At 44.2% G+C, this 11,649-nt stretch overlaps 1 pseudogene; it reads right to left on the reverse strand.

The window, feature by feature from the left end:
• Positions 1 to 1,526: 1,526 nt before the first annotated feature.
• LOC101569844 lies at positions 1,527 to 2,045 on the reverse strand (annotated as a pseudogene).
• Positions 2,046 to 11,649: the final 9,604 nt, after the last annotated feature.

Here is an 11,649-nt window from a genome sequence, read left to right on the forward strand (position 1 = left end):
TTCTTCTTCTTCTTCTTCTTCTTCTTCTTCTTCTTCTTCTTCTTCTTCTTCTTCTTCTTCTTCTTCTTCTTCTTTTCTTCTTCTTCTTCTTCTTCTTCTTTTTGTATTTTAGGGAAGGATCTATAGGGTGTTCAGGGTTTTACCACTAGATCAGACTCATAGTAATCCACCTATTTACAGCCTCCCAGAGCTGGGATAACAGGCAGGCACCACCGCACCCAGTCTCATTTGTCTCAGCATGCCCCAGGGGTGGGGCTAGCACGCAGGCCCCAGGATTGAACCCTGAACCCTGCACCTGCTTGCAGGTGCTTTAATCCGCTAAGTTATTTGGCCAGCCCTCACCTAGCTATTTGGCCAGCCCTCACCTAGGCTTTTAAAATTCTTATTTGTTATCAGGACTGACTCTTAAGTCCTTTCACATGGTCCCTGTGGTCCTCTGTGACTCAGCTGGAGACTCCAGAGGCAACTATTTCCCCACCCCCTGCCCCACACCACATACCACAGCAGTTAACAGGTGCTTCCCAGGTTCCCTTTTTCCTTTATTGTTTTTTCTACCTGGAATTGTCTTCTTGATCTTTGCTTTACCTTTTCTGTCTGGGATTGGTTAACAAGATGCCCTTTGGTGCTGTCTTCCTGGGTGTATGTCTGGGGTCTTGCATTTTATCTCTTGTGTCTGATACACTTCTTGGCAGACACGAGTTGTTCAGTAAGTTAGTACATGGGGACCAGTAATATCAGCGTAATAAGTCCTAAATTACCAGTGCCCAGGTTTCAGGGTATAAGTAACGCAGTCTCCTCTCAGCAATTTCCTCAGGGGCACTCGAGACATGATGTTATGATTTTTTTTTTTTTTTTATGATAATGTCAAGTTTAATCTGCCAAATACACAAGTTGGATTTGTGGAGCAGGTTTTGCCTGGGTGCTGCACAGTCAATGGAGGTTTCTTGAAATGATCGATGAGTTGGGTTAAAAATGGGTAGTAGCCCTGGACAAATATATGGGAACGGGGCAGGGAAGGGCAGAGAAAAGGGCTCAGTTGGAGGCCACTGGCCAGGGACAGAGAAGCCATGGGACCCAGGGCACAACCCTTCTGAGTAAGCAAGCACCCAGGCAGCACTGACTGGGGCTGGTGGCTGCACGTGCCAGCAGGTGCCACTGGCACTGCCACCCACTAACATGCAATTTACCAAACAAATGGAAGCTCTTCTGACCCACCTTCCAGGCACCCCCCAACCAGGGTTCTGAATTCTAAAACCAGCAAAAACATTCAAATCGTTACATATGAAATGCTGTCCTGCATCTTTTTGTCTCAAAAGATAGCAGCTGCCCGCTGCCCCTGCCCCCCACACCCTCGAACAATTTCTGTGCCAAGATGAAGAGGTGGCCCCAGGGGGTTTCTGGCCATGAGGGGCTGCTGCCGCGATGCCAGGGCACAAGGTGGACGAGACGCAGCAGCGGTCCTGGCAGTGCAGCCCAGTTCCCTGGCCTCTCCCCATTGGCGACGCTTACGTATTCAGGGAAAGTGACTACATCTGTTTTCCCGACAAAGTCGCGCCATCTTTCGCTTTCCTCTCCACTTCCTTCTTCCTCGCAGCCTCTTCCCGTTGTTTCTGGATGATTGCCAGCCGGGCAAGGTCAGCCTTGGCTTGTTCTATCTTACCAGCTAAATGCATTTTCATGTAGCGTTCTCTTGCTTTCTGCTTCTCGATTTCTTCTCGTTCTCTCCTTGACAGCTCTTTTGGCCCGTCCAGATCCAGTTGTGTAACCTTTTTGGTTGTCTGTGCCACCCGGTTGGGGTTCTCGATGTCAATGAGCCCTTCCACACCTTTGCGTTTTTGCTGGTAGTCTTCATCCTCATCCTCGCTCTCCTCAGAGTCTAGAGATTTCTTCTCCTTTTTGGGGTCACCTGCAGCCCCATCTCCACCTTCTTCTTGTTCCTCTTTCCTGGCTTTCTGCTTTTCAGCCTGCAGCTGGGCATCAATCTCCTCTGGGCTCGTATGTTGCCTTGCTCGGCCTTTGTGGCCTCCCTTTCTCCCTTTAGGCATCACGGCTGTGGTGGCAAGCTCTACTTCTTCTGTCCGGCCCAGTCCGCTCAGTGCGCCCCTGTCGCCGCCGCCGCTACCACCATCGCGACGAAAAAGGGGACCTCTATGATGTGTTTTTAACAAAAATAATACAACTTGCAATTGATTCTACTTTAGACTTCTCTAAGTAGGAAAGAAATACTGTGGATGTCCTCATCTGTGCAGGCAGTTAAAAGAGAATGCCAGGCCGGCTTGGCTGGTGACAAGCCTCTGTAATCCCAGCAATTCAGAGGCTGAGGCAGGAGGATCAATGTGAGTTTGATATTTAATAAACATTTTCAGCCTCTGCCTGAGCTTTACAGTGAATTCAGGACAGCCTGAGCTACAAAGTAAGTTCAAGGCTGGCCTGAACTGCATAGACAAAACATAGACAAAAACAAACAAGCAAACAAATAAAACAGAATACCGGGGCTGGTGAGATGGCTCAGTGGTCTAAAGCACCTACTTAGAACAAGCTAAGCCAAGCAAAGCACAGGGACCGCGGTTCAATCCCCCAGCACCACATGCCAGGCAGCCCCGCCCCCTGGTGGGCGGAGCTGGCCACACACACACACACACACACACAAATAAATAAAATAAAATAAAAAAAACAGAATACCTTAGCCTGGATGGAATATAAACAATGGAAGTCCAAGATCAGTGTGCTGGCAGATTTGGACTTCACAGGGTAGAAAGGAAGGGAGCTGTCCAGAGCATCTTTTATTAGGGCACTAATCTCACCTTGAAGGCTCCACTGTCCTGGCCTAATCACCTCCTACTATGATAACAATGAGCAAGTTTTAACATATGAGTTTGGAAAGACAGAAACATTTAGAATATGCCATTAGGAATGTGAAATTTCGGTTGGATAATTTCTGGAGCTTAAATATTTAAAACAAATTATCTGGTATGCAATTCTGTGAGAACAAGAGTTCTCACAGAAGCTAAGTTTTCTAATATATATAATATATTAGAAGAGTATCTTAGTATAAGAAATCTGAATTTAATAGTCTGCAATGTCTTCTGGGGGAGCCAGAAATATAGCCTAGCAGCGTAAGTGCCTGCCTGGAAAGTGCAAGGTCCCAAGTTTGATCCCTAGTACTGGAAAAAAAGTCTTACAGGGCTGGGGATATAGCTCAATGCCTCAGCCTCCACCTCCGCCTGGTAAGTACAAGGTCTTGAGTTTTGCTTGCTGGTACCAAACAAAAGAAATGAAACAGAAAAGCCAAATGAAATGCCTTAATTACTTATTGAATTTACTGGAAAAAACCCCAACTAAGGGTTGTATTTCCTTTGGTAGCAGATTGAGATTAGGAGAGTGGGAGTTCTTTGGCACTTAAAGAACTAGCGCATCATGGTGAGTGTAACAGGAAAGTGGTAAACATGTTCTAAAGGAATTGTGCGTTTGTATTATTTTCATGACAGCTTTATCAAAGAAGCATATATGCATATTATTTGATATTTAAAAAACAGTTTAAGTTTTTTCAGGTAAAGTGAAATTGATCTTTTGAGCATCACAACCACAGAATTTATCCCCAGAGAAACTCAGATTCTCAAGAGAACAAAATAACAGGTGGCACAAGCCACAAATAGAATTCCTCCAGATACGTAACTGAAAACCACATTTTCTTCAATTAGATAGATGTCTGGTATTATATTTCCATAATTTATGTAAATTACAACCATAGACCTACTGATTACACTATTTAAACCTGGTTGACTCCCCTGTTTCTTATAAGGAAACAGAAAAAATAGTTGCCTATTTTTCAGAGACATTGGGGAATACTGAGGCTTGAGGTTATATCTTTTGTAAAGGCCTATTTTTACTGTTTTTTTAAAAAAATGTATTTGGTATAGGGTCTCACTATGTAGCTTGAACTACTAGTGATCCTCCTGTTTTCAGCCTCCCCAGCACTGGAATTACAGGCCTGTGGCACCATGCCCAGATTTGGTATGCTCAGGGGCGGGGCCAGCACTGCATGTAGTGCCAGGGATTGTACAAATCTCTTTTAATTGGGCTTTAAGAAAAAAAAAAAAGAAAAGAATTGGGAAATTTTTTTCAGCTGGGACTATTATAGAGAAGCACCTGCAAAATAAAGGTATTTAAAGTCAATCAGGGGCAGTGAGCTAGCTCAGCGAACTAAAGTGCCTCCTTAGGCAAGTGCAGGGAGCACTGAGCCAGCCAGAGTCTGGGTGGAGTGATGCTCACCTGTAATCCCACTGCTGAGGAGGCAAAAACAGGAGGCACACTATGAGTGAGCTGTGTAGTGAGATCCTGTAACAACCAAATACATTAAAATAAATAGATAGATAAATAAATAGATAAATAAAACTCAATCAATAGGGCTGGTGAGATAGCTTGGAGGTCTAAGTGCCTGCCTGGCAAGTGCGAGGACCTGGGTTCAATCCCTGGTACCGCTTGCTGAGTTGGCCCTGGCGCCATGCCAGCCACTGAAACCGGGCATAGTGGCGCACTCCTTTAATCCCAAGGCTGTGGAGGCTGAGACAGGAGAAACACTACGTGTCTGAGCTGCATAGTGAGACTCTGTACCAAACAAACAAACAAACAAATAAATAATTAAAACAAAAAAGTGACAAGGGGAATGAGATATGATTTTCCTTATATGTATGCAGGCTACTTGCCTTGGGGGCATGTGGCACTCATGTCCTCAATCCTAGCAAGAACTATGTCAAATCAATCCTTGGAATGATTTAGTCATCACATACTCTTGATCCCAGCAATCACACATTCTTGACTCAGCCACCTCTGAAAAAGCCCTATAACTGTACGAGGCTTTGGAGGAAGAAGACATTTATTCACAACCCATAACAACACACCACACTATTCACAGTTTAAGAACATGCAATCTAGTGCACATGGTCTTTAGTATAATCACCAAGTTGTAACACCATTATCGATTATTTTATTGTAATTTATATATTTGGCACAGGGTCTCGCTACACAGCTCGGACCTGTAGTGATCCTTCTGTTTCAGCGTCTCCAGTGCTGGGATTATAGGAATGCACCACCACACCAGGTTTTGGTGGCTGGCTCTGCAGGCCTGGGGCGGGGCCAGCATGGCAGGTGGTACTGGGGATCGGACATGGGTCCTTGTGCTTGCCAGGCAGGCACTTAGATTACTGAGCTATCTCCCTAACCCCCATCAATAATTTTAGAACATTTATTTTTATTACTTTAAATTTATTTATTCATTTTTTTTTTTTTTGCAGAACCAGGGATTGAACTCAGGCCCTTGTGCTTGCCAGGGAAGCACTTATTCCACTGAGCCATCTCTCCAGCCCCCTATTTTTATTACTTTAAGAAGAATTCACACCCTTCAGTTATCACCCTCTCCTCCTATTCCTCCAATCATGGACAACCGCTAATTTAATTTTCACTTTAGACTTCTGTACATTTCATATGAATGGAATCATACCTTTTATTTTATTTTATTTTTTTTAATATTTATTTATTTATTTATTTATTTTGTGTGTGGCCAGCTCAGCCCACCAGGGGGGCGGGCTGGCTGGCATGTGGTGCTGGAGATTGAACCGCGGTCCCTGTGGTTTGTGAAGCTTCTTCTAAGTAGGTGCTTTAGACCACTGAGCCATCTCACCAGCCCCGGAATCATACCTTTTATGACATACCCTTTTGTGACTGGCTTCTTTCACTCCCATACTGTTTTCAGGGTTTACTCATATTGCAGTATGTATGGGCACTTCATTCTTTTCATGGTTGCATAGTCTTCTGTTACATGATCATACCACATTTTGTTCGTTCATCAATTGATGGACACTTGCCAATGTTTTCAGTATCAGCATCTTATAGCATGTATTATGTAGCAAAAGGTCACATCAAGACAGGCGAGGTGGTGCATAGCTGCAATCCCAGTTCTCGGAGGGGAGGCTGAGGCAGGAAGATCATAGTGACTTTAAGGTCAGCCTGGGCTACATAGTGAGTTCAAAGCTAGCCTGAACTACATAAGGAGACCCTGTCTCAAAAAAACAAAACAAACAAGCAAAAACTCAAACCAGTATAAAATAAAGGTCTTATCAAGTATCTTTTATGATCAGGCTTTTATGAAGTCCAGGTACAGTAAGTCCAAGTACCCTTCTGGTATCATGAATCAGAAAATAAAAAAACAATAACCTATGAATCACCAAGTAATAGCCTGACTCATGTTAAAAAGAAGCTGGTTCTCAATCCAATTGTCAGTAATTCAAGTAGATGACTGCTGCTTTTTTCTTTTGTTTTGCTTTTGAGACAGGGTCTCATTGTATAGTTCACTGTGTAGCCGGAACTGGCCTGGAACACACAGCAATTCTCCTCCCTCAGCCTCCTGAGCGCTGGAATTACAGGTGTGTACCACCATGCCTGCTCACTTACTTCTGTCCAGAAATCACCTACAAACCTGTAGGAGCCATTAGAAAAAAAAAATGTAGAAACTTATGTTTTCAAGGGCTTTGATGGGAATTTTCTTATTTACTCAGGAAAAGGGTTAAAACAAAGGAAGGAAATGAAGGAAGCAATTAAAATACAAAGAGGCATAACTTCATAATTAAAAAGGGCTGGTGAGATAGCTCAGTGGACTAAATGCCTGCTTAGGCAAGCACAGGTACCAGAGAACCAGGGTTTGATCTCTGGTACCACATACCATGCCAGCCCCACCCATGGGCTTGCTGAGCTGGCCGCCGAGACCGGGCTTGTTGGCACATGCCTGTAATCCCAGTGCTGGGGGGGCTGAAGACAGGAGGATCACTATGAGTCTGAGCTGCGTAAAGCCCTGTACCAAATACATTAAAAAAAAAAAATTCCTTCAGTTATGATGAACAAATTAGGCATCCCAGGAGTAGGCCACAGAGCTCCATGTGTGCTTGGCATGTGAGGCCCTGGGTCCAATCGCCAGCATCAAAAATCAAAGCAAACAAAAACAACTCAGCCATCCCAGAAGCCTAAAAGCAAATAGCGTTTGGTGTGGTTCTAAGAACCTATCGCTGAAGATGCTAAGGTGCATCAGGTTCCATCAATGGTTGGTGGCATTTCCTTCAGCAAGGCAGGCAGTTATGTCACCATTCTCCCTCTGCTCTATGTGGAGGCAGCGTTGCCTTGGCAACTATAGTAGAGAAGGAGTGCAGTGATGAAAGGGAAAGAGCAGCCAGCAAACCCAAGCAGGGTGGATCTGTCCTCAGAAGCCCAGCTTGGGGCCTGCTACCAGGATGGTCATCATAAATATTTGCTGATGGAATGAAATATTTGCTGCATTGTAAGGTATTATTCAATATTCCTTTTTTTTTTTTTTTTTTTTTTTTTTTGGTGGAACCAGAGATTGAACTCAGGCCTTTGTGCTTGCCAGGGAAGCTCTTATTCTGCTGAGCCATCTCCCCAGCCCCTCTTTCCATATTTCTTTTCCTCTAACTTGAGTGGTATGGTGGGTGATCCTCTCAGAAATAGTGGCAATCAACTTTCTCCTGCCTTTATTATAAAAAACATAAAAATCAAATGAAAGCGCTTTTTCTTGTTCCAGGCATTGAACTAAGGACCTTGCACTTGCCAAGTAGGCTCTGTGCCACTGAGCCATATCCCCAGCCCTCAGAGGCTTTCATTTATTTATTTTTGGCGGAACTGGGGATTGAACTCAGGCCCTTGCACTTGCCAGGGAAGCACTTATTTGCCTGAGCCATCTCCTTGGGGCCCCTTCAGAGGCTTTTAATGTGAATTATTTTTCATACCTTTCACCAAAATTTGCATCTTTTATTTATTTATTTTTGCGGTACCGGCGATTGAACTCAGGACCCTGCGCTTGCCAGGCAAACACTTATTCTACTCAGCTATCTCCCTGGCCCAACATTTGCATCTTTGTAGTACACCACTTCCTCTGAGGCCTTTTATTTTCCTCTATGTGTAACTCTTGTCCTCAACAGCAGCCTCTTTGTTTAGGTCACTCCACCAACTACAGCTATGAAATGAAGACAAACCTGGGTCTGTCTTCAGGTGAAAACAGCAGTGCTGGAAACAACCTTGTGACAAGGTCTGTTCTGGTCAGTCAGCTAATCCACTGCAGTCACTCCCAGTTGTCAAATCCTTTTGCGTTCAGCAGGCATTGTGTTGGGCAAATGAAGTACATTTGTGTGCCAGCAGGTTCTAAAGGGCACTTTGAGTGTGTATACATCATGCAGAATGCATTTGAATAGACACAGCATGATTTCTGTTTGAATCAGACCTAGATTCCCATATGGATCCAGTTTGCTTAACACTTAAGCTACACGCTGCTGAAGATTTAGGGATGATAAGCCCAAATCATGTTATGCGAGATATCAGGAATTTTCTGCCAAGCAATACTGATAGCCACTGTTTGCCTTTAGGATGCCCAAACATATTTAGGATTGGAGATTTCGATCATCGCCCCAGCCCACCCCCCAAACTCCAACAAACAATACGTTTAGTAAATACCTACTGTGTTACAGGTGGGTTCTGGGGGTACCCAGGTAAGCAAATCCAGATGCTGTCCCCCAGTCGAGACAGTGGAGCACAAAGTTAGTGGGAGAAGCATATTTGATTAGATAATTCCACACCCAAGGGGGTAATTACAGGATGAGGGAAATGGCAGGGAAAGGGTCCCAGGGAAAGGGTTAAAATTCCAGAGACTAGATCAGAGCAACCAAACAGAGACTGGGAGGAGGGGTGATCCGGAGAGGTCGCACAAGGTCATGCGGTTAAAGCCATATGTGTAGGAGCTGAGTGGAAGGGAGAGGAGGGCGGAGTGGGGGACACACCTTGCTCTGGCAACTGGGTGTGCCTGGGTTGGTGGGGGCACAGGGGGTCTGGCAAGCACATGGGGCCCAGAGCTTGGGGAAGAGCAGAAGACTGAAGGCAGGCCAGGCCAACCCTGGCAGGCTCTGTGGACTGCGTGCAGGATCATCTTTATACCTTGAAAGTGAGGTACTGGGATTGAACCTTGATTCACCCCAAGCTACACCCTTGCCCACCCCCTCCTTTTTTTTCCCCTTTTTACTTTGATAAGTGTTCTTACTACACTGCTAAATTGCCCAGACTGGGCTTGAGTTTGCAGTCTTCCAGCCTAAGTCTCCCAAAGCCCTGCAATGATGGGTGTGTACTATCACACCCAGGTGGATGTATTTACAGAGTAATGACATACAATAAAATGCACTTTTTTTTTTTTTCCTGTGCTATGGCTAGAGCCCAGGACCTCCACTCTGTGCTACATCCCTGGCCCCTTTTCCCCCTCTTATTTTTAAATTTTGAGGCAGTGTCTAAGTCTCTAAATTGCTGTGGTTGGGCCTGAATTTGAGGTCCTCCTACCTCAGCTCTTGGAGCGCTGGGACATCAGGTGGGTACTAGCACCTATGGTGTTTTGGTTTATCTGAGGCAGGGTTTTGCTGTGTCATGCAAGATGTCCTCAAACTCATGATCTTCCTGCTGCAGACTCCCAAGTGCTGCAATACAGGTATGTGCTGTCATGCCAATTTTATTTATTTATTTATTTATTGATTGATTGTATTTAATACATGGTCTATAGGGTCTCACTACACAGATTGGACTTGCAGTGATCCTCCTGTTTTCAGCCTCCCAAGTGCTTGGATTATAGGCACATACCACCAGGCCAGTCTCAATTGTCTCAATGGAGGGGGGAGGGGGCGGGGCCCACATGGCAATGAAGGGGGATGCAACCCGATCCCTGCATCTGACTAAGCAGGTGCTTTAATCCTATCCTTTTGTTCTTTTTTGACTGGGTCTCATTATATTGTTGAAGTTGATCTTGCAGTTCACTAGATAGCCCAGGCTGTTCTTCAACTGGCAGCGATTCTCCTGCCTTGACCTCCCCAGAGCTGGTAGCTGTGTGCCACCACCCTCACCCTACCCCAAATCTTTGAAGGGCATGACCAGAAGTGAAAGAAAATGTAACCCTTAGTAATAGCTGTTGACTCTCAGGCTGAGTTGAGGGTTGCGGTTGCTGGCATCAGTGGTGTAATAGAAGGGAGGCCTGCATACTTGTGTATCCCTAACTCCAGTCTCATTTTCAGTTGAGTACCCTTTTTGTTGTTTCTCCCCCTTATATGAAAATCTTTCCTCCAGAGATCAATCATGAATCAAGACTATCTGTGTACTCTTCCTTTTGTTTCCCTTGGACACATTCAAGAACTACTTGGGGCCGGGGAGATAGCTCAGTAGATTAAGTACTTCCCTGGCAAGTGCAAGGGCCTGAGTTCAATCCCTGGTTGGGGGGGGGGAGCGGAAGAAAAAGAAATACTTGCTCAGTGAAGTTTGGCATGGTGGCACATGCCTGTAATCCCAGCACTTGGGAGGCTGAGGCAGGAGGAACATTGAGAGTTCAAGACCTGCATAATAAGACCATGTCTCAAAAAGACAAAAAAATAAACAAAATACAAAAAAAAACCCAAAACCCAAAAGAGCAACAAAAACTTGTTTGGTGAGTAACCAGACAAGTCTTTGGGGGAAATAAAGTGACTCCATGGAAGTAGAATTACTGTTTTAGTCCCAGCATAAAGGACAAATTAATTAGTTAATTAATTAATTTCACATTGGGAATTGAACTCATGACCCTGCATTTGCCAGGTAGGTGCCTATGCCACTGAGCTATATCCCCAGCCCCAGAAGGATAATTTTACATCTTTTAAGACAACTAAGTTCACAATAGAGTTGTAACCTTATAACACTATCTTTATTCAATTTTTTTTTTTTTTTTTTTTTTGCAGAACCAGGGATTGAACTCAGAACCTTGTATTTGCTAAGCAAGCACTTATTCTACTGAGCTATCTATGTGGCCTTCTTTATTCAAATTCTGAGATCCTTATAATTCTGTGAGTTAGATCTAACAGTGGCAGTTTCATTGGTTAGCCTTTATCATCTGTTCCTAGTACTGCCTTTGAATGGCAATGCTAAAACAAAGAAAGTAAAGAAAAGAAAGGAGGAAGGGAAGCTGTGTGACCCCTCAGGATGTGAGACGTGTGCACATTAAAAAAAAAAATTTTTGTATTCAATACCTGGTACATCCTTCACTATAATATCTGTACCTGAAAAAGACACATGAAATTGACTTGTACATGGCAAAGGGCTGTTGTTTCTATATAACTTAGTAAGTTTGTTCACTCAACTACTCAATGTTTTTGGGTTTATTGGCTCTATGGTCTCACCCAATTGCTTTGATCAGCTTGTCAAAGTCTATATAATTCCTTACATTTAAATATGGGGACTCTTCTGAATCATTTGCAAGTGAGTTTCTTCATCAGAAAGAATGGGAATAATATATCTTTAAAATTTTTATTTATTTATTGTCTTTTTGAGACAGCATCTCACTATGTCATTCAGGCTGGCCTTGTGCTCACTTTGTAACCCAGGCTGTCTCAAACTCAGAATGATTCTCCTGCATCAGCCTCCCTGAGTGCTGTGATTACAGGTGTGCGCCTCCATGCCTGACCTCTTATTTTTTTTTAATTTTTAATTTTTAACATTTATTTATTTAGAGTGTGTGTGTGTGTCTGTGTGTGGCCAGCTCAGCCCACCAGGGGGTGGGGCTGGCTGGCATGTGGTGCTGGGGGATCGAAC

Source organism: Octodon degus, unplaced genomic scaffold (genome assembly GCF_000260255.1).
Source record: "Octodon degus isolate 3935 unplaced genomic scaffold, OctDeg1.0 scaffold00043, whole genome shotgun sequence".
Taxonomy (NCBI): Eukaryota; Metazoa; Chordata; class Mammalia; order Rodentia; family Octodontidae; genus Octodon; species Octodon degus.